Below are 24,215 nucleotides of genomic sequence, written 5' to 3' on the forward strand. Positions count from 1 at the left end.
GGATAATGAGAAGTAAAACAAATCTTAAAGACACTTTGCCCGCTGTGATAGATTGGAAAGATTGCTGGCTAAAAACTTTGGGCATGTGTGTGGGGAAAGGAGGAAATTTGGACATTACTCTGATGAGGCAATGCCCTGCTCCACACACCCCATCTTGTATCCCAGCCCCACAGTGGGCATCAGTCCCTGGTGTACTGGAGGCAATACTCCACACTCACCCCTGGAGCCCCAGTCTAGCCCCATAGAAACCAAATGAGCAGAAGGCCCACCTGGGGAAATGGCCCAGGAGAGCCAAAGGGTACTTAACCCAGGACATAAGGCAAGCAGATCGTGACTCTAACTCCTCTTGGAATTTTTAATCAGCTGTACAACACTGGAACTAGGATTGATAGCTATAATTGTTCTGTTCTATATATTTTCTGTATTTTTTTTCCCCCTTTCATCCTCTAATACATTCCTGGAGTTTTGAGTAGCCTAAAATTGGATAGGCTTGTCGTTTGCAAAGTTGAATGATCTAAGTTAATGTTTTGCGAAGTGTTTTATGTTGATTAAATGCTGCGCTAAGGTTTTGCCAACATTCTCTGATTTTTTGAAGTTTCCAGTAAAGTTTGGTTTTTTGTTTTGACTTCTTGAAAATATCTCATTGGTATTTCTCCTGTGCATCTAACTCAAAGTATATTAAAGACACCTTTAAACCCTTTCAAGAGGCTCATGGAGCCAAGTTTTTTCCTGCCTAACACTCCAACCCCTCTCTTCCCAGCTCTACATCTTCTCCCTCAGTGGCATAGGGAGATGATGAATGGGGATTACAGTTCATCACAAGTTCTTTCTCTGCTGCTCAGGGAGAGGAGTTTCTCCTCTGCTCCAGCGTGGGGTCCTTCCAACACAACACAGTACTCCACAAAATGGTCCCTACTAGGAGCCAGTTCCAGCATGGGCTTCCCACAGGGTCACAGCCCTCTATCAGGCATTCACCTGCTCTGGTGTGCATCTCTTCCATGGGGTACAGGGGATCTCTGCCTCCCCATGGACCTCCACGGGCTGCAAGGGCACGGCTGCCTCACCACGGTCTGTACTATGGCTTGCAGGGGAATCGGCTCTGGTGCCTGGAGCACCTCCTCTCTCTTGGTGTCTGCAGAGCTGTTCATCCCACATATTCTCACTCCTTTCTTCTCTATTCACAATTACATCCATGCAATAACTTTTTTCTTCTTAAATAGGTCATTATAGAGGCACTATCATCATTTTTTATTAGCTAGGCCTTGGCCAGCAGCATATCCATCCTGGACCCAGCTGGCATTTGCTCTGTCGGACATAGGGGAAGCTTCCTGCAGATTTTCCCAGAAGTCACCCCTGTAGCATCCTCACTACCAAAATCTGGCCATGTAAACCCAATACAAAGTTTCATTCATATAGTAAGCAGTAGAGTGAACTTTGTCATTAAAATTTGTCATATTTTTTCAAATTTTTATTAAACCTTCTTTTGCTAGTACTTTTCTTGATAATTATTTAAATGACATAAACCACTCATGCCAGTGTGCTGTCAAAAAACATGTAATTTTTTTCTCCCCTTCCTCAAAGTTTAATGCTTCAGAACATAAGGCATATCAACATATTTTTAAAACTCACATTCTTAGGGAAGCTTCTTTAAAGTTTGTGAGGAATTACTCCAACTCCTAATGAGAAAAAACCTGAAAACCACAGATCAAGAAAAACATGATTAGGTAAAGTCTTCCTATAGCTTTAAATTAAAAAATTACCTCCTCCATCTATGTTTTGAAAAAATGAAACCAAGTTTCCTCTTTCTCTAAAGACATAAAAGCTCAGTGTGTGATTTAAACGGAATTAGAGAAACCACTGATGTTTTGTCTGATTTCTATTGCTCTTCACGAAGCAGGCAGAATGTGGTATGTGAAGTATTTCTACTTCCTCTGCAGCAGTATATTCTTTACTGAAAACACATAAAGAGATATTGCAGGTCAAACTGCCACCTGGTTTAATTTACTGAAGTGAGGAGGAAATGAGCTTGGGCAATTAAAATTAAAAAATAATAATCTTCCAGGTCATCTGATGAAACACTAAAAGGAGAAATGTAAAGTTTTATTTCATAATCAAACTGAAAACAATGAGCTCTTTTCCTTCTTTACTTCATTATACTTCACTGTTCATGGATTTTCATTAGATTCTTACTGTCTACTGCATATGAACTTGAGAGGAAAATCAGCCTAAAGGAGGTGGCAAAAAGAAAACAATATGACCCTTAAAAATGGCCTTGTGTTAGATATTAAGAAAAGGATTTGACCATCATTTTTTCCTATATCCACACAATATATGTCTTGTCAATTCTACAGTAATAGTTCTGAGGAGATTTGTATTGGAAATCGGGGGGGAACAATATTTCAAGAAATATTAATTTATTCACAAATGAACCTCAGGTTTGTATAAAGAAATGCACAAGCTTTTGCACATTTTATATCTTTAATAATTTTTATGCTTTAAAGCTTTGCCAGATGCAATATGCTTTAAAAGTTAAACACAAATGCTGGTGAAAAATTATATATTTACTTTGGCATTTGAAGTTCAAAAGACATCTCCAGTAATCTTGTAACACGTGAATTTCATAAACACCTGCGTAGTCCTATTGAAGCTGTAGAGATTGCTCATGGACTTCAAGTGAAATGTTTTTAAGTCAGGAAGCTTCTTTTGAAACTTTTTTTAAAGCTTAGAAGTAGGGAAACTGAAAAAATTCAACAAATGCATTATCTATTGTGAATTATTCCTTCCAGTAGCATTTTAGTGACAAATGAGCATAATTGAAGTTCTGACTGAGAGCTGATAATAAAGAAAAGACTAGCACTTCTAAAATGCAACTTACTTCTTTGTTACCACTAGCAAAAGCAAATGCTTGAGAATTTGTTTATATTCATTCTTTCATGTAGAGGACAGACATGGGGCATTCAGTTGCAAAGTAGCATTATCTCATGCTGAAAAGTGGAAAAATTAGTAATTCCCACATTATCCCCTCTCCTAACTGCGGACTGTGGTGTGTGGCATCAGACAACTCACTTAAATCCTTATGTTTTGGGAGCCCTAACCATTAAGTTGAGATAACTGAAGTAAAGCCTTCAGGACATTATGCACATGAAACCTGCAAGCTCCTAGTCCACTTGTGGGTGTTTAGTGATGTTTAAGACAATATTTCATTTGACTGGGAACATTTTCTTCCAAGGATGCCCAGAGTGTCCTTCATCAAGACAAGTTATAATATAGAAATAATATAATATAGTATTCTCGCTATATAATATTTACTTCTGATGTGCAAATCAACCCCTAGGCAAAGTCCTATCAACACCAAGATTTTGGTCTTTTTTATACCTTTCAAAAAGTCAGTGCAGAAAAAATGTTTGCATTTCTAATGCAGGGTAAGTGAAAGGCATTAGAGATGTGAAAGAGAAAGCAGAATTTCAGAGCAGTGACATATTAGTGCCTTTTACTGAACAATCCAAAAATCACTTTGGGTCTCATAGGAAATAAAGGCCTGAAGTCGGAATGCACATAAAATGAAGACCGAGAAGAAAAAAAAGTCTCTTAAAGAAAAATGTCTTAATTATAGCCAGATTTTATTGCTATGATCTAATTTTATTTTCATTAGATCTTATTTAATCTCTCTCTCAGTGGGCTGATCTACACAGAGAAAGATGTCAAAAATATATTACTTGAATTCCCAAAATCACGAATTTCATGTGAGTTTATTTTAAAAGGTCGTAAGTTGCTCAATGCCCTCCAATTCTGCATCTGCTGCAAAACTTCCTGGATGTTATTATCCCATATTCAAACTCTTCAAGGAAGATTGTCCATCCTCTGATGTTTTATTCACAAAGTGCTAATCCCTATGGAGCCTTAGTCTCACATGAGTTTCTTTGCTTTCAGTTGTAATGCAAATACAAATTAATTTTTATTGATGACAACAATATCTTCTGAGAATCACTGCATTCCCTATTATTTGGATAAATGAATAAAAATCTGTTTTAAGAAAGGAAGATTTATTCCTAAATACAGCTATTGAACACATAAAATGTGTTCATGTTTTCAGCTCGTATCTGTTCAGAATGCTGCTCACAGGACATAGTTTGTTCATTTATGTTGACAAATATAATGTTGTGGTTTAATTATTTATGGATTTTTAATTATTGAAAGCATTACTTAGCAGTCTACCAGGAAATGTATCATGCTATATATTCTGAAAGTAATAAAAACTTCATGATCAGAAGGCCAATGGCAGCAGTTCCCTGAAATTAAATCTTTGATGAGAAGTGTCAGAGTGGTTGCAAGTTTTGGGACATGGAGGAAGGAAAAAGGGTAGTAGGTAATCAGGTAACAAATGTTTTCAGCTATGTGAAAGGTTAATGAGCACATAGTATTTGCATAATGTGACCCTTGGGCTTGTCTAAACTGCCCTTTATTTCTCCTTAAAAGTACCCTATCAATGTGAAGTCTACTGCGATGCCATCAAACAAGTACTAGTGGAAACAGAGTGCTCGAGACTGTTTTTCAGCTCCACATTGACAGGGTTTAGACAATGACGTAGCAAAAATATTTGTAGATAAAAGACATGTATCTCCACCTAGGCCTGTTTCACAGAGGGAGCAAAATCAGCCCAAGTGGGGATGGGATAGATAGATGTAGATGAGGCCTTTATTGTTATTTTTTTGGTTTGTTTCTTTTTCGTGTTTCTTTTTCCTTCCCTTTTAATCCAAAGTAGATGGTAAAGCTGATTTATTATTTTTAAAAAGAGAACAGTATTTGAACAACTGTCTGGTTAGTCTCTTCATTCTGCGTTAAGGAGTTAATTCACTAAAATAAAAGGGCTACAAGAAGGTGTCAAAGAAAAATATTACACTTCTTTTCTTCTCAATTACCGCTGTATAAAATATGATTATAAACCACAGGAAATTCAATAGAACAAGCTGGCAGGCACATATACCAGTGGAATGAAGTCTCTGTTTTTTCTTGCTCTCCTTTTAATAGAAACATTTCTATTAAACTCATACTTCTACTGAAATATTAAAGTTTCTTAAAAACTCGCCAGGCTACATTGATCCAAAGTACATCACAGTTGCCTTAAGTTACGTACTGATTAGAGGTGTCCAGAAACATGTTATACTTAACAGAGCCAAGCAGAGGTTTTTTTGGTTTTAGTTTTGTTTTAATGTGCTTAAGTACCAGTAGAATTTATTTGAGACATAGAAGCAGACATAATGCATCAATTCAGGTTTACTTCTGTAACATGTTTTTTTCAGGACTTAACTGGTAGCAGCAGGGATGCTTCTTAACCATCAATTCTTGTCCAGCCCAAAACTTGGGAAATTAGGCTCAACTTTGTGATGTTCCCCGGAATAATTTTCCTCGCTTACAAACATGAATGACTTGACTCAAGCAATATTTTCTTAGAAGAAGAAAAACACACAAAAGGCAGGAAAACAGAGTAATATATAATATCTTAAATGTTGATTAACACTATTTCACAAATCTGTTCTATGGTAAGGCTTTTGCCTAGACTGCTTCATTCACATTTTGTGACTGTCAAACATCATAGGACTCAGTACAAGCTGTCTCAGATCTTGTGCTCTAAGCTGGTTTTGTTGCTGTAACTCCTTCCAGACAGTTCATATTTCACCAATTGTTCCAGCAATGGTTCCCAACATTACAGATATAAGAGTTCTCTGGAATGCAAGAAACATTTAAAAGCATCACTGCTTTTCAAGGAAAACTAGAGGCTTGTCCTTCTTATTTTTTCCCCTATAGCTGCCTACACACAGAGACACTTCTTTACCTTACTCTAAGCTTTTACCTCAACTCCAACGAGCATAATTATTCTACTCAGAAATCTGTACCATATTATAATAAATTTTCTCTACTGTTTGGTATTAACAGAAATGCTTTCCAAACACAACAAAACATACAGAAAATAGATGTGGTTTAAACTCATTGATCTGTGCTTTGCATTTACACCTTCCTTTTCTTCCTCAGAAATTAACAGCATACACTTCCCTTGCCTCTTGCCCCCAAAATCGCCTGGTGTTGCTTTGCCTTTGCTTCCATCCTCAGCTGCCAAGGTAGCACAGGTAGTTGGAAGGGTGGGATGAGAAGCAGCACCAGCTCCACCAGCCCAGACAAAGCTCTGGGGAGTTATCCTGTAAATCACCAGTCCTTCCCTTTCTTCTGAGTTCAGAATAGTTCAGTAGTTCCCTTTCTTCTGAGATTTCATACTAGATGTAATGGGTCTATTTATAGTCTGGTCTAATTACAGATCACAGAAGGTGTGGTTCCACTCAAGCTCCTTATTTTTTTCTTTTTCCATTGGCTCTGGCAATCAAATTGCCATTGAATAAAAGGGGTCAGATAATTAATCCAACAGAGAATGAGCCTGCCATAATAAATTACTTATTTACTCAGGCGATCAATGAGCTTTTGAGGTCACCCTCCAACCACATGATCTCGAGGTCTGTCTCAAGGGAAGAGGCAGTAGTACATGCCTGGGGAGAAAAATGATAAGAGAATTGTGCCTTTTGGCATCAACCTGGTTGCATGTAGGCTAGCTGCACTGTGAAACACCGTAAATATGCCTCTCTGGAGAATATATTCTCCTAGCCTACTTATAATGACATAAAGAAGGAAAAGAGTTCTCATCTTTTTTTCCTCTTTTGCAACCTGCTGCCCAGAGAATTTCGTTATCATTATGTCATTATAGTATTACTTCCCTTCATATAAGACAAAACCAAAAAGAAGTGCCAAATCTTCCTTCATGTATGGGTAGTCTTCTTAGTACCACCCATGTAAAAGTTTGCTAACTCCATATTTCCTTCAATCGGTCTGTAATATGAGCTCACCAAACTATGCCATTAGCATCAAGCTGTGTCCAAGAATCTGGATGTTCATTGAAGAAACATTTTTTTTTCCTCCATTGCAGGAAGGCTCTAAAATCTGTTTCTAGAAGAAACAGAAAGCAGTAGAAGGGTCAGTAGACAACAGTGGAATTAATTTTTATATTGCACAAGTGATTTTTTCCCCCCAGTTTTTTGCCATATTTGCCTAAAAAGAGTTGTTTCTGAACTCAGGTTGTTTACTTTGGATTTCCTTGTACAGCTCTAATCTCAAGTCATGAAAAAATGAAATTCCTAGAAATCCTTCTTCACCTGATCAACACAATTTCATTGCTCCTTGTTACTTTTTTGAAAAAATAAAACAAGAAAAGAGAAAAATTAATTGGGGAAAAGTGCACAGTTATGCTTTAAAAACCATCTCAATTCATGAGACATTCCATGTATTCCAGTTAAATTATTAGAAGAACACATACTCAATGCTGTTCAGCTTCTAAAATCTTAGCGGGAAAATAACATTCTTTTTCAGCTTCAGCTCAGTCCTTGCTTTGCAGCCCTTGGATAAACTAGAAGGCTGCAAGTAACACAAAAGGGAGGCTCAGAAGCACTGAAGGAATGACTGAGTTGTTTCTTTCTATAGTGAGTCTCCAAGGAACTGCCCAAATAAGCTGAGAGAAGATTTATGTGTCTGACAGTAGATGTTTATAAGAAAAGCAAGGCAGGAAACAGCAAAGGAGTGGGAAGAGTTCACTATAAATGCTTTATTCAAGTTTCTGGGCCAGGACCTGGAGGACTGGAAGAGATGAAGGTTTTTCCTTTAGGCTCCAATGGAACGTGTTTCTAATATTGGCAGAATCAAGAAAATGAGTGCTACACAGTCTAATATAGAGGTGATAGATTTCTGTCCTCTTAGCTCCCTGCACACATTCAGAACACATATTCTGAGTGGGGAGGCAGTCTGACCAGTATGCAGTCAGACACAAACACATCAGAGTGCTGGGGGAAAACAGTAACTCATGGAGGAAAGGGGAAACTGCAGCAGCATTCCCCATTCCTAGCCCTATTCGTTAGCATGACTATTTCAGGTTACAAACAGATAATCATCCCATGAGCTACAGCTTAAATCTGCCATTTATAAATTTTTTAATTCACATTTTTAAATTACACATTTCACTAACTTCAGGAGACAATAATTGCTATGACACTAGCTAGTCTTATCCCGCCTGTTCACCTGAAATTTTAAATGAAGACTACTAGCATTTAACCAGATATGCAGAATCCACAGAATATACATAAACTGATCTGAACAGTCTTTGAATGAAAGAAATTAATTAAGTACATTCTGTGAAAAAACACAATAACTACGTCTTCCCTTTGTTTTTTTGTTTGTTTTTTTTTAATTTTTATATATTTTTGCACTTAGTAGCAAAAAACTAAGGCAAAATATGGACTTAAAAGAATTACATTCAGAAAAAAACTGTTCAATCAATCCTGCGTAAAAACTGACTAAGAAGTAGGCTGTTAGCAGGGTTGGAAAACAATGGTATTTGTAACATTTGACTTGCTTATCATTCAGTTTCAACTGAGATGCATTAAAGACTGCAAATGACATTCTTCTGATCAAGCACCTTCTCCTTGTCCACACATTACACTGCCAAATTTCCCCAGATATTAGGATAAAATATCACTCTTTGGAGTATATTTCTAGTTGAATTATATCAGAGAAGTCAGGAAAAATAAAATTATGATCATGCAGAAGCAATGTGTTTGTTCCAATTAAAATTTTTTGAGCTTGTAACCCTTAGCAATGTGTTGCATGTCTTTAAAATCCTGTTACAGGACATAGGATGGACTATGAGGTCACCGTGAATCTAGGGAAGAGAGTGCTTTTGTGCCTTTCTCCTTGTTCTGTTCATTTCTGTGTGTTTGCAGTGAATAAGCCACAATACACAGCATTTTTAACAGGCTGTCCCTTGACATTTCTTCTTAACTGATAGTCCTGGGTGAGGCAGTACAGAACAAATTCTGGGAAGAGAATGGAGAAAATTGAAATCAGCATCACAAAGCAAATAAACCAAACGTGGAAGCAACAATGTGCATAGACATACACAGACAACAGGCAGACACACACATACATTGTGATTAAATTCACCTTGTGTCCTGCATAAGACCTTCATTCATTGTTATAACGAAGCCACAAAATTTCTTCCCTCAAACAAATCTAAAATTGTCTTTTGAAGCTGCCTTCTTTCTGGTCAGGGTATTTTGTCTGCTCAGCTTCTTGCTTTTCCTGTCTGGGATAATAGGACACACTACCAAGAAAACGCAAGAGAAAGTTTTGTACCTTTGTGCTGGATTTGGGCAGAAGGCTGAGACCTGCTGTGCACACCACAGCGTTGCTCTTCCAGCATAACTATTTTGTCAAAAACACTGTTGGGAAGATGAACACGGTGACAGATGATGGGATTCTTGAGTTCACGGTCAAGCGTAACAGCTGCCATGATTACCAGGATGAGGCACAAACAGCCACATTCATCTGTGGTGCAAATCCATTGATGTCAGCAGATGAAAATGGCTCTGAGACATGTGGCTGCTCTGCTGTAGGTTTGTTTCTGAGGAAAAGGAGGGTAAGCGGTAGAAGAAAAGGAAAAGCGTAAAGTAAATATGCAAATTGCAATCTAATATGCAAAGTCTGTAGTTCGTTGCTCCAAACACTCCAATAAATAAAGAAAGCTCTCAGTTTGGCAACATATTTGCACATAACACTGTGTACTTTCCACATAAAGCCTTCCAAGTCAACTGGCTAATTATTATTATTATTTTCTCTTCTGCTGTTAGAAAAGCACCTTCCACAAAAACAAGAGCCTTGTTTTGTTGATTTCTCTGTGAGGATTTATACATCGGATTAATTAGCAGTTAGAACAGGATTCACTCCCTCTCACAGCTTCCGTTCTCCCATTAACAGTCTGTGGCTTGGTGCTAAATCTCAGAAGACAGTCCTGCTATTTACTGTTCTGTTTAGTGTGGGATTGCTAATTCTTATCTGTTTAAACACAACTGATGATGTTAGGACAGTCAACAAGCAAAGGCAGTTTGTAATTACTAGTCGTAATGTCACTGCTGATCCCAACACTTTCGTAAACTAATCATCTTTCTTTTTATTTCATTCCTAAGTATTAAAGCACTATAAAAGAACACTTAGTATGAGAGTTTGGGGAGAACAACATCTTTTTTTATTTGTATTCCTAATTTTGTTAACTACAGTCTTAATTTGGAAATAATTTGCTAAATGGGTTCTTTGCACATTGTTGTCCCTCTTTGTGTGCTTAATTCCTCAATAATGATTGTGCATTAGAGAAGGGCCATTTTAACATTCCGAAGTGGTCACACCAGTCTTGCCCCCGTTCATACCCAGCCCAGACTCAAATATATTTGTGACTTGACTAAAACATACTGCACTTTGCCTTCAAGCCATCTGTGTGAGGATAAAACCAGCATCCAGATGAGATTGCTTTAACTGACTAAAACTACTCCAACCTGAGAGAGCACATATAGAGCTGAGCAGGACATGTCACATCCTGCCTCCGTATCTGAAGCATCAGTGTCTGACAGTGTCAAACAGCTCAGCTGCCTGACAGGCTGCCAGAGGAGCTGCAAGCAGCAGCTCAGCAAGATCTGGTGCTCCCACTGCACCCTGCAGCAGGGTTCTTCAGGCAGGTCCACAAGCTGCAGCAAGCTTTCCTCAGCTGCAGGGACAGAGCTTGTCTGCAGAGCAGCATACTTGTGTTCTGGGCCAGCTGGTTCCTGGGGACAACCCCTTGGGACCTGTGCCTCTGGTGACACAGTTGGCTTGTGCCCAGCTTGCTCACAGGGCTTGTGGAAAAGCGCTGGTCTGCCTCTTGCACCACTCTAAGGAATCCCATTCTTAAAGCTTTAAACACTGCAAAGGTTGCAGTGATGCTGGGTGAGTCGCTTTCCTTCTTTTCCCTTGTTTCCCCCATCAGAAATGATAATATTCCCCTCTAGCAAAAATACAGATGATTCAGAAGACAATATCTCTTTCCAAAAGCCAGCTACAATAACAAGAAACTTAGACATCCCAGGTGCATTGAACTGAATGTTAGGAGATTTCCAGACAATTGCATTTCCAGTTTCAGCTCCATCCAAGGAGAATATTTAACACAGATAAAGAGTAGGATTCATACTTGATTTTGCTTATATCAACAAAACTAAAATCTAAACCCAGTTCATTATAGTTAATTGCAGAAGTCACACTGATTTCAAATTGGATGCCAAAATGAATGCCTAATGAAAGACTTAATAATCTGCATTTTAAACACGGCACTGGGTACCTGTCCTGTGCAGAGATGCAGAAATTTTAACCTCAGAAGATATATTTGCTCTTGCCTTCACATCACCATTAATTAAATATCACCCAAGAGGATTTTTCTGTACTTTTTTTCAATTTAAAGACAAAAACAAAAGCCCTTTCAAGAATTAAATATCTGACCTTTTTATAAGGGCTGCTTATATTGTGTGAATTATGCTCTTCCATAGATTTTGATTAACTGTAGTATAAACTCTTGTGAATAGCTCATAACAAATATGAGGTTATTAATCTTAACTCAAAACTTTAAACTGCTCCTATTTTTAGTAGTCTAGGACCTGTCCATTAGCAAACAATTAGGAACATATATAATGTTGAAAATATTCCTGTACCCAGTTTGACCAAGAGGTGAGATTATGGGCCAGGTTTTAAGTAAACTGTGGTCCCAATAAATTGTCAAAATGTATTGGTCTTTCAAAATCCAGTTTCAAGCAATAACTGATTATCAGGAATGAACGGTAAAATTTATACACATATGCATCTAAGTGGCATTTGTACATATTTTGAAGTCTGGGGATTTTTTGTTGTTGTTGTTGGGGTTTTTTTGTTTGGTTGGGTTTTTTGTTTTTTGTTTTTTGGAGGGTTTTTTTTGGGTTTTTTTTTGCAGCAGCAGGAATAGGGGACTAGAAGGGCGCTGTTCAGGTTCATTTTTAGACTGAACTGATCAACTGTATAACAGATCTTAACAGTTTAAAACCTGGCTGTACATCCACTTTTATCATTATCTCAGCCTTTCTACAGTGAGCCAGTTCCTGCAGCCTTCCATTAGAAGCTGAAGAGATTTCCTGATTTTCCTTTCTTTCTCATTCTGTGATTCTGTGATGCTTTCAGTATCCTACTTATTTGGTCTGCCATTTTCTTTCTTGTTTTCCTTATCTCCACAACAGTTATAACTTTCTACTAGTCTGATACGTCAGTAGCTAAACTATTTATGGAGATTCCTTTAATTTACTAGCAGTAAACTTTGCAATGCTTCTGAGTTTGTCTGAAAATAAAAATAATCCAAACATCATGAATAATCCAATAAATAATTAACTATTTCTGGACTGTGATGAGAATTTTTAAGGAAATTTCAGAAAAATCTACAAAGAAAGTGTTCAGATTTGCAAAATAGATCATTAAAGGTATATCTGCCTTCTATGGCAGGAAAAAAATTGGCTAAAATATATCATCCATCTTTATCTGCTCATGATCTGCACTACACCAGGTGCAATCTCCTATGTAGTCTGCTTATGGACTCTGTCCATTATTGTTTCATTTTAATTTCCTACTTAAAATAAAGCAATGACGATTTTATAATAATAATCACCTGATCTTCAGGTGAGATTTAGCATATACTTTCCATTATTATCATGCCCAAAGAAACTGCACTCACTACTGTTGAGGAATAATCTGCTTTACAGTGGTTCAGGTTCATTAATGACTGTGTTCTTCCATGGATACCTGTGAAACCCCTAAGCCATGTTGATATTTTGATACAGAGAAAGCTGCAAGTAGATTTAAGGCTCCTCGAGAAATGGAGACAACATGAAAATTCACAGACCTCTATTTGGCAACCAATCTGAAATACAGCAAGAGAACCCAAAAGCATCCCTTTCCAAATGAAATTCTCAGAGCAACTTTCACATTGTGCTGTGCTATAAATCTTTGACACCCCAATATTAAACTTCTGCCGTGGGATTAAACGTGTGCACCAGCAACAGTTTCCAAGCAACATCAAGACCCCCATCACGAGTACACACCATTGGACCTTGAGTGGACAGACAGGCAGACAAGATCTGGGTTTCCTACTGGGACATTTTGTGGCATTTATCTCTAGGATGCTGATGGCTTGTTCAACTCTCAGGTGCATCAGGTAGCACAGCTACCTTCCATACACACAACTTAGCCATAAGGAAGTACAAAAGGTAGAAATTATTGAACCTTTTTCTACTCCTTTGTCAGTCCAGTCACATATACCTACATTTTTTACCATAACATGTACAACCCTTTCACAGGGCAAAAATAAACTCTGCAGTTCTGTATGGCATTCACTGAATTTCCCTCCCAAATGCTCTGCCAGTGCCAAATTGAATTTAACTCACATGAACTAATATGAACATCTTTCCCTCAAGAAAAATTTTATTTTGTTCTGAAGTTTCAAAGCATGCTATTTCTTTGTACACTGTAATCTCTCTGCATTACTGAGAGCAGATCACTTCCTGACATGTCTTACAAGACTTATTTCCTCATCCATAATGCTTTCAATACCAATGGTATTGAAATCATTATACACTGTGCTCATGGCTTATAGATACATTACCTGCTAACTGCGCAAGAGACTCTCCCTTACAGAGATTAACTTGTTTTGACAGGAATCAAAGTTAATGTCATCAAGTAGCAATAAGTGGTTGATCACAGTTGGTAGCTGTGATGCTGTGACTTCCTCAGTCACAACCCATCACAGCCCACTAGTGACAATTTGATTCACAAAGCCCAGCTAGTTCAACTGGAAGTGTAGTTTGGATTTTGTGGAACAAATCAGGTGGCACTGTTGGAGGTTAATTTTTTTCCCTTTTCCTTCTGTGGAATTTTTCCCATTGTTATGCTAAGAATTTGTGGCTACATCCTGGCTCAGATAGCTAGTAACAGTTTCTCTCGAAGGGGGTGGGGAGAGGGGGAACACGGAAAAAGGAGAGGTGGGACAGGGGCCTGGGCTCTCTCTCGCTCTCTCGCTCGCTGGTGGAGTCGGAGGAAGGCGGCCAATGTTTCTACCTACCACCCTCCCCGCCATCCCAGCGCCGGGAGCCACGTTCCCTGCTGTCAGACACCGCTCTGCTGCCTTCCCGCTTCATCCTACTGCCCCCGGGCACTGTGCCGAGCACCACGACCGACACCGTGAGGGGGAGCGGCTCCTCCATCCCCCTCAGCCCTGGGCCGCCGCCGCCATCACCCAGCGCCTTCAGCTGAGCGAGCCCTGCCCTGCCCACAGCACCGGGAACTGAGCGCAGGGAGAGGGAGCCTGTGGCCAAAAGGGACTGGAACTGAGCTACACTGCTCTGCTCTGGGGTCAGCTTTTATAGATGATGGTGTTTCTGCTGTTTGCCTTCTTACATATATTAGCAAAGAACTGTTATCCCTATCCCCATATCTTCTACCTGAAGGCCTCTGATTTGAAACCATAATAATTAGAAGGGAGGGGGTTGCACTCTGCATCTCAGAAAAAGGGGTTCTTGCCTTTCCTTAGCAAATACCTGTCTTTCAAACCAAGACAGGCACCAAAGCAATTGACCTAAAATTTATTTATTAGTATATGTGATTTTAAAAAAAATAAACACTAATTTTGAAACAAAGAAGATTACAGAGACTCTCAGAAGAAAAAGACTCTGTAGGAAAGTCACAAACCACTCATTTTAAGTCTTGTATCATCACTTGTATCACAACTCTTCAAATCCACATTGTTAAAGATATTCATCAAGATACATTTACTACAGTAGTGTCAAATCTCTTACAATTATGTTGCCTTTGCACCTCTCGTAGGGACCACATATTTTTACTTTGCTAAATAATTTCTTCAGGAACAGTACACTAAACTTATTGAGATGCAGTCTGTTCTAGTCACCAACGTCTGGCAGACCTTACCAAGGTGTATTCCTTCTTGTTATGACTTACACTGGTCTATAGCTTTCCATATTTAAGACCCTCTGTTTTTAAGGCTCTTCTGACATAACAAAAAGTATTTAGAATTTTTGAAGAACGCTGTAAGTATTTGTAAAGTAAAATTAGTTTGTGAGTAAAAGTCCTGTTCTGAAATCTCTGATTCAAAAATATTATTTAAAAATTGTCCCATTTTGACTTCTGAGCTTCCAGTTGTGGAAACTAATATGCGTGTTTAATAAATTCACACATATTTTCTAATTATCTGTTTGTGATCATTTAAAGATTTATGTTTTTGTCCACAGTCAAGCTGAGGACATTTTCTTTGGGTAATCATTTATTCTCATAAAATGGAGAAACTGTCTTCATTCTTGTGCAAATAGCAAAAGAGCCAACAGATACTATTAGGAATCTCTGGAGTAATCTTCTGGTGTTATGTACTATCAATTCCCAGTACAGGGGTATGAAGACAGACTGAGAAAGCTGTGGCTTCTGTCACTACTCGTAGCTCCAGACATCAGGGGGTGTGTGTTTGTGTTGCATTACAATGGTGAAAACACACCTTTTTCCCTAAGTTCCTCTGCCCTCCCTCCCAAAGTACAGGAGGGCTCTACTCAGCTTCCTAAACTGCATTTTAGAATTTCTCCATCAAACCTCTGTTCAGCTATTATATAGACATAATTAATGAAGCATTTTAACCAACAGAAAGCTCATTCATGAATTTATCTTGATAAGTTTCATCTCAGGTTTCTGAGATGACTGAAATGAGAGGTCAAGGGATGCCTTAGGAAATGAAAGTGTCACTTATTGTAACTATCTGCAACATAAATGATTTTAAATCTCAAGATATAGCTATGCAAGAAGAATGAGAAGCAGCAACGCAGACAAAATTAAATTTTTCTCATTAATACGTATGTACATTTATGTGTATTTGTCCTCAATATTTGCCCTGCTTTAATTGTTTTAGTGAACTAAAAAGGCATGTGTTTCTAATTACATGGAGATAACTGCTGTTCACACTACAGGGATCCTTTGTTTAACAGCAATACTTGCTGTGCTTTGAAGGATGTTGGAGAAATACTTTTGAAAGAACAAAGTCACAAAACTTTGTTCAGTAAAATCAGTGAGCAACTTTAAAAATAATGCAGCTGACTTTTTTGGTTCGGTTTAAAAAGGATTTAAAATTTCAGATTTATTTTAATATGTCTGATAAAATTGTCCTATCTTTAACTCACATCTATATTTGTTTTAGCATGTGAAATACATTAATAACTTAAAAATTATAAAATAATTATGAAATAATCAAAGCAGGTGTATATGTATCATGAAGCAGTCTAAAAAATGTGCCTCTTAATAGCAGCATCTAACAGGACGTGTTGTCCATGGTAATAGCATTAAATTCTATTATACTTGGGTGCAAATGCAGCAAATAGTTATGGTTTCTCTTTGAAGAAAACATCACATCAGCTTGAACTTCATGATTTTATTTCCTTTCTCTGTTCAGTTAATGGTGTCAAGCAACCATATGTAGTTAACAGCAACAATGTAAATATTTGCTCCGCTTCAAATGAAAATAGTCAGATACAGTTATCAAAGACATTAATATGTATTTAATGAGTTCACAGAAATATCCCCTGGTTTTCCAAGGGATGTGAAAGCTGTCATAATATAAACTTTCTCCAAACTATGATCTCTCCAGAACAAACAAGACATCCCCTGATTTAGTGAAAACTTCAGTGTCTGCAGCATTAATATGAGAATGCTGACAAAACATAATTCCCTCAGTAACCTGCACATTACTGAGACTACAGAGATAAAGTCAGTTTTATGATTTTGAAAAATAACAGGCAGCACTGAAGAATGAACCAACCAATTATGTCCTGAAGCAACCAGTGTGACTTTGAATAGAAATAAGGCATTGTAAGGTTATTTAATACAATATTTCAAAGAGAGTGTGACGATTTGCTCATCTTCTGCATGTAGTCAGTGTTTTCTTTTTACAGTGCAGGATATCGTGCTTAAATAATTGTTGACGTTTTATGCACATGGTGTATATATTCTGGAATATAATAATGATTAAAGGAGTTGCCTGGGCCACTGGAGACATTATGTGTCATTGACAGAATGCCAGAAAAGAGAAAGCCAACAAACCAAACTCTCAGAAAGTGTTCTATAGTGAATAACAACCGTCCTCCTGTCACCTTAAGATGAGAGGAAGGTTAGAGAACAAAAAAATCCTGTCTACATTCTAGCTGAGGGACTCTTAGGAAGTGTATTCTTTATACTTTGCCCCCTTCTGCCAACCTTGATTAGTGATCTCCAAGGAAACAATGACAGCTCTGTAGATTTGCTGTCCACAGGTTATGTTGCCAGAAATGTTCTCACTCATGAATATGTTGTTTAGCTAAAATATCCACATTACATTTCAATAAGAGTTTCCTAGTTTTTATAATAGAGCTCATATGTGGATATCATCTACTGCAGTTACACCTTGAACTTGTGTATTTAGGAAGGAACAGTCTATTGGTAGACAGATTGTGGAACAGATGTCGCTTAGATACATCTTTTCCTGAATAATATCAATTCAGTCAAAAGGGTTTACACATTTTTAAGGTTAGAAGGAAACATTAGGATAAAGTAATCTGAAATTCTGTGTATACAAAAAATCCACTTCTGTATGTAGCACATATAAAAATGAGCTGATAATGCTAGAAATATTCACCATCCGTCTAGAATTTTCTCTCTCTAATATCAAGTTACATGGCATCACCTCTGCGAGACAGAAACATTTGTATTTTGTGAAAGGGAAACAGACAGACGGATACATAAATACACATGGAGCTTGGAAATAGCACAGCACATGGATTTATGCTGTCACCTAAGCAGAATTGAGAAATATCAAGTTGCCATATCCATTTCAATGCCCATTCAACAGAATCTCATTGCCAGTTAAAGCAATGGATATGGATGCGGATATGGATATTAATATGGATATGGATATGTATCAACCATCTCTTTGAAAGATGATGGTGTAAGGCTCTGAGCATCTGACACAACTGCTGTGTCATGTATTTTCTTAAAATCCAGCACTGAAGAACAGCATGGACTTTTTAACACAGTTTCCCACTACTGTTCCCAAACCGAAGCAAGTGGGTGATCTTTATGCAGAGCATAGTACCATGGCATAACTTGGTCTTTGAATTCCTTCAGTTCCCCAGTTCCTAGTGCTTGAAAATTTCCCTCCAGAAAGGAAAAGTCACCACTTCCTCCCAAGTAGATTATAAAAATAGTTTACTTTAAAAAGGTGGTATTCTCCCTGCTTCTGAAAGTAGAAAGCAACCTTAGAGTGTGAAATGCACTATACTGTTGTCAAATACAACACCTTAGAAACCACAGTGGGGAGTGAGGGAAATTAAAAGGGCCATAAGAATGCCTTTGCTGAGGGCTACATCTCCCTCTTTCTACTCAGAAAGAGCTATTCCAAAACCAGGCAGAATAACTGGGATTCAGAGAAGTCTTTCATGACCCTTTTACCTTGTTAGTTAAATAGATCTGTGAATTCACACTGGTGTCACTACCCTTGGGCTGTGGCAGTCCTGGGATTTCTAGGAAAGGTAGTAAAGCCCAAAGATGCAGTGTATAATTTTTACCTAAATTTCTCTGGACTGGAGGGAAGGGCACATTTTCTACAATGAATTTTTTTTTTTTTTTTTTTTTTTTTTTTAATGTGAGAGGCCAGAAGGGAGTGTGATAAGGGATCTAGTGGCAGGGCTTGGCAGTGAAGCAGAAATAAAGACAGCAGTTTTGGCGGTAATTCTAGTTCACTTACCCAGATAGTGTTTCCATGATTCTTTACAACTACTTCCCTTTTCATGCCATTGAGTTTTCTAGTCTCTAACGCTACTTTTCTTTCAAAGTAAAGACAAATACCTTAAAAATAACTACTTAAAAACAAGTACCTTATTTCCCATAAGCAAAGGAGACAGGGCTACAGAACTAGTTATATTCCCACTAAATGGAGAAGGAGAAAGATTCATGTGCAGGTTTCTCTGTGTGATAACTGGAGAGGGCAGACTCAGTCTGCAGTGGTTTCTGCATTAATATCCCCCAAACTTACCTTTTTAAGCTTCTTCAGTTTAGCCTTTCTCATCCTCTCCTCTCATTTCAGTTCCTGAAAGTAAGACTTGTTTTTGAAAAGGATTTTCTGTTCTATTCTATTCTATTCTATTCTATTCTATTCTATTCTATTCTATTCTATTCTATTCTATTTCTTCATTCAATCTGCATAACCCTAGTAAGATCAGAAATTTAGCTTAGACTTCCATTAGTCTTAAACTCAGTGCATCACAGTTTTCTTGATTTGGGATGGATTCATTTCCCATCACTTAATCAATGTCTCAGTAACAGCATTTTTCATCTTCTGCATCAAGGATTTCTCCTGTTTCTCATTTTTGCTTTTTCATGAGCCCTAAAGTTACCATCCATTAAAATATAAAAAAATAGAATCAAAGAATCACAGAACCATATAGATTGGAAAAGACCTCTGAGATCATTGATTTCAACATTTGACCACCACTTTGTCAACTAGATCACAGCACTGTGTGCCACGTCCAGTTGCCTCCTGAACGCCACCAAGGATTGTGACCTCACCACCTGCCTGAGCGGTTCATTCCAATGTTTAACAACTCTTTCCACAAAGAAGTTATTCCTGATATCCATACTGAACCTTCTCTGTCACAACTTGAGGCTATGTCCTCTCATCCTAAGAGTTATTAAGTATCTCAGCCTATTCCTCCTCCTTGGTGACTATGTTCCCCTCTGTTTCCAATAAAGATGGAGATTTTCCTCAGACCTCCTTTTGTTAATATATTTATAAAAGCACTTACTATCTTTCACAGCAATGAGTTCTAGTTTAACTTCCACCTTTCAAATTTTCTTTCTACATGATCTTATGACATCCTTATACTCTTCCTGAGTTGCCTGCCCCTTCTTCCAAAAGTCATAAACCCTCTTTTTTTCCCAAGTTCCTGTGAGAGTTCCATATTCAGCCAGGCTGGTCTTCTTCCCCAATAGCTCCTGTTTCAGCACATAGGGCTGGCCTGCTCCTGCACCTTTAAATCCTAACTTTTTAATAGCCCCATCTTAATGTATATTACATTAAGATGTACAGACAATTTCATTTTCATTCTTAACACTTTCAGTCAAGAAAATTGGTGGTCATCTGTGTAAGGGAATCAATGTTATGTTATATTACTAATCAATGTGTACTAAATAACTGAGAATTCAACTTCTAGGTAAAATGAGACTGCATGAGCTGGCTGCTAAGTCATTTTCTTGTACAATGTTAAGGTAAATACATTCTTTAACAGGCCTGGAAAAAAGTTAACATAAAACTGATCCTGCCTTTTTCCATTAACTTTTACACTTTCAGCTGTTTAACCTCTGCAGAGGAAGATCCCCAAGAGGGTGTATCTGTTTAAAAAATTCTCATCCAGAATTTTTCAAACTACAAACTATTCTATCATTGAATTAAGTGTATACATATATTAAATATGCTGAAATAACAAAATAACATAATTGCGCATTGAAATATTCATAAAAAGCAATGTAACTTCTCCTTTCAAAATTAAAAATGTGGCATTACCAAATTTTTACTTCATAAGAAAATTATTTCATCTATAAATGGATACAATCTAGAAATGTTTAGGCAATCGCATTGCTTCATTGGCTGAACGTTCCTAAGTACATTATAATTTAGGTCTTAAGATTTAATTAGCAGAATATAGTTTGGGCAAATGAACAGCATGGAGGTTCCAAAACATGAAATCCTAAAATAGGAACTCATAAATCTTCCTGCTGTGGTGCACATATGCAGCTGTACAATATCTGACAGATTGAAAACTCTGCCTGAGAACAGCATTAAGATTCGCAGCAGCAGAGGAACTCGACTGAACAAATTTCATAGGGCAGCAGGAATTTATCATGTTTGTTCTGTCAATGTAACTCACATCTTACTCACTAAACCCCATAAAGGAGCACAGGAAGCAAAGAGAGAAAGGCAGAGGAGAGGAAATGGAGTGATATCAAACAGGGATTTTTTTAAAGAGATTTATACATAAGCTACTTTGAGACTACATTGCTTTCTCGAGAAAGCAAGAAAATGTAAAATAAAAGAACCATTAACTAGTATATTGTTTTTATTTTGCACTATGTTTCATGACATAGTGCTTTCTGAGGTGCTCTGTCAAAATACCAATTCCCAGACCTTTTCAAAGGTGTGCATACAGTATTTCCACTTGAAAAGAAGTGGATCATAAACCCATAAGGTGCGCTCCTACAGCAATCACTTTGACAGCTCTTAGGACAATAGCCAACAGAAATGTTTTCTTCAGAAAAAGGATATAAAATGAGTCTATCCAATATTTCCTGTTCTTGTTTGGTCTTTATTTGAATCATGGAGCCTAAAAAGCAGTCTTCCTTTCTGGATAAAATAGATTTCCTCTGTGTAATTGGCATATAGAGGTATGAAAAATCATACCTTGATTGGCTTCAAGATCAGTATATAAACCCAAGATCAGAGGAGTCCATGAGAAAAAACTTTCTGCCCCCACACCCATCTGAAGATGGAAAGTAACCATCCTTGGTAAGCCTTATTTATCAGGGTGACAATATTGTTTCAACCACAAATTCTACCAGCTAGGTTTTATCATTGAGGGTAAGACAAGTTTTGGAAGTGTAAAGGTGAGAGAGAACTGCTGGTATTGAACCCCAAAGGATGTCTGAGGACATGTGCAGGATATGCCATGGAACAAATGACTTGAAGATTATGACTAACAAATAAGACTTAGTACCAATCTCCAGATCAGCATAGCATTGTGTATTGACTCTTTGGAGCACAAACACTGTCCTATGAAATATTCAAATCATGCCTGTGTAGACAGAGGTCCCCAAAGGTGGTTGTTCATTGAAATAGCAGTGCTGTGAACTTTGCAGTCAATGTCATCCAGATAGTTACCAGCACAGAGTTCACTGTAAAGAGATGTGACAGATGGTGACTCTAGTTCCTATAGGACAGCAGGAGCAGAGCTGATATCCCAGTACAAAGCCAACTATCTGAGCATCAGCACAGGACCTGACAAAGCATTTCTTCACAAATGAGTTAACCAGATACAGAGGGAGAGACAGTCTTTGCCAGGAGACTTAGGGCACAGTCTATCCCTCTCAGCGCAAAGAAGCTCAGGTATTAAAGTCTGTATAACCTGCAGAAACAGAAGCAGGAACAGCTGCTTCTAAGCTGCTACAGAGCAATCAAGCCAATTAGAGAGGTGCTAAAGACCAAACAATTTTCTCTACATGGTGCTGTCACATACAAGTCTCTGTTAACAGCTCTGCACCGTGTTCCATTTTCCTCTGTACTGGTGTCCAAAAACCTGCTCCTGTCTTAAGTGGATGGTGCTTAGCCATGGCTGTGCAGTGGCTAAACTCCAGGGTTCCACCCTGCGGTTTTAAGATACTTGTACATAAATAGATTTGCCCGATTTTCATGTGGTTTTTTAATGCGCCTTTCTTGTTTTTCTAAACAAAAAGATAGCAGTGAACCCATAATCTCAAGGACTTCTTGAACTGTATCAGGGGAACGATGTCTCCAAAACCACAGAAAGTGGATTTGAAATTCAAGGAGCTGCAAGGCAGGAATAATGTAGCAAGAAAAGGTTCAAACCTTAATTTTAATGAGAGAAAGTCTTTTTGTGTAATCTGATTCAAATCTTTGTGCCTCTTATTGACATCTGACAAAAGATTCCTGAGCTAAATAAATGAGCTCTCAGAACGATTTTAAGCGAGATTAGGTGTTTCTTGGTCCTTTTCTTGAGAAAACATTGCTTTTGACTAATGTCTTAGAATCTATCTCACAGCGATCACAACAGAGAAAATACAGTGAAGGAATCGTGTGGAGTAAAGGACATGCCTTCAGATGGGTTTATAACAGATCAGGTCTTTCTGCTGTATAAAAAATGGAAAGTAAACTCAGTGAATGCTCTGTCTACCTGTGGAACTGTTTCTTTGATTCTAGAGTGGAATAAGTATTACTTCTAAACTTTTTAATTGACAAAGGTTGGTGGGATTTTTGCTTAACTGGTTGGTTTTTCCCCAAAAATGCTATTTTACGTGTAGGCTGTTCATACCTGTACAGAAAAAAAAAAAACCCCACATAGTCTCAAAATTTGTCTTTTTTTTTCAGATTTTTTTTGAAGTACAGGCTAACTGGAATGTAAGAATCATCTAGATAATAGCTTCCTCACATGTTCATATGTGAGACAAAGCTGGGTACCTCACATATAAAATACTACCTTATGTTGTCAGAAAATGCAGATTGAGGGCAATAATTTAGTGAAAAATTACTCTGACCTATGTTGTGATGTTTCATTCCAGAACTTCCCTGCATATTTAAAAGCACATATATTTAAAAGCAGCATGAAATGTTTCCTTTCTGTCAAATTATTTCTTTTGAGTTTTTTAAAATATTCCTAAACATAACTGTCCTGTGAGAGCATGCTGAACAGATTTATTTTGCCATTTAAAATGAGCAAATTTCACTAAATAGAGTGCAGGTATTTTCTGCATTTTAAGGAAACAAGAAGGCTTGCTAGTCATTAACATAAAAATATGACATTTGCAGGATATTCTTCCTAAAGGACATTCCTAAATGGGGAAAACAACTGGTATAGCTATAAAATAATAACCCACACCACCAGGTGTAAGTCATGCGAGCTTGGAGCTGTAAGGTTCATTTTATGTTCATTCACCAGGTGTAGAGTTCTGAATCTCATTTCTTTCTGTTGCCTCATCTCAACAACCTCAGAGGTGCTCAGAAACACACTGAGAATAATTCACATGAAACACAGTGTAGAGCCAGGTTAGACCAATTTGTGGCACTATTTTCAACTGGATTCTTCTTTCTGGTCTCTCTGAACAAACTCTTCTCCTCTTGCCCATTCCTACTCTCTATTTTCTTTGATCCTGAACACAAATGAAAAGAGCAAAGCAAAAGCAAAGAAAATTTGCGAGTGGACTGCTTTTAATTCTGCTGTAACCCACTGCCTGACCAGCTGCTGCCTGGCACTTTGGCAGTGCTCTGTGGCTTTAACAGTTTGAAGAAAAGTAGGTTAGCACCCTTGCTATTATTAATGCCTCATCAAAAAGGACACGAGAGCAATCAGAGAGAAGAAATGAGAGCAGGTGGGAAGGGAGATGTGGAGTAAGGAAAAAGGTGTCAGGGAACCATTTATTCATTCTCTGATGGCCAGCTAGTT

The 24,215-nt window shown here is 37.8% G+C and overlaps 1 long non-coding RNA gene across 3 annotated transcripts in view; it reads right to left on the minus strand.

Moving 5' to 3' along the window:
* The window catches only part of LOC148225217 (uncharacterized), a 189,505-nt gene that overhangs the window by 13,258 nt on the left and 152,032 nt on the right, over window positions 1-24,215 (minus strand). Inside the window, exons 3-4 of one of the 3 annotated variants that reach the window (XR_015803019.1) lie at window positions 9,226-9,493; window positions 5,298-8,906 (exon numbers count right to left, since the gene is read on the minus strand). The exons of the other annotated variants lie outside the window; for them this stretch is intronic. This is a non-coding gene — a long non-coding RNA (uncharacterized LOC148225217). Of the gene's footprint in view, window positions 1-5,297; window positions 8,907-9,225; window positions 9,494-24,215 lie in introns of those variants that run through there. 3 annotated transcript variants of the gene reach the window in all.

This window comes from Sturnus vulgaris, chromosome 1 (assembly GCF_052056855.1).
Source record: "Sturnus vulgaris isolate bStuVul1 chromosome 1, bStuVul1.hap1, whole genome shotgun sequence".
Classification (NCBI taxonomy): Eukaryota; Metazoa; Chordata; class Aves; order Passeriformes; family Sturnidae; genus Sturnus; species Sturnus vulgaris.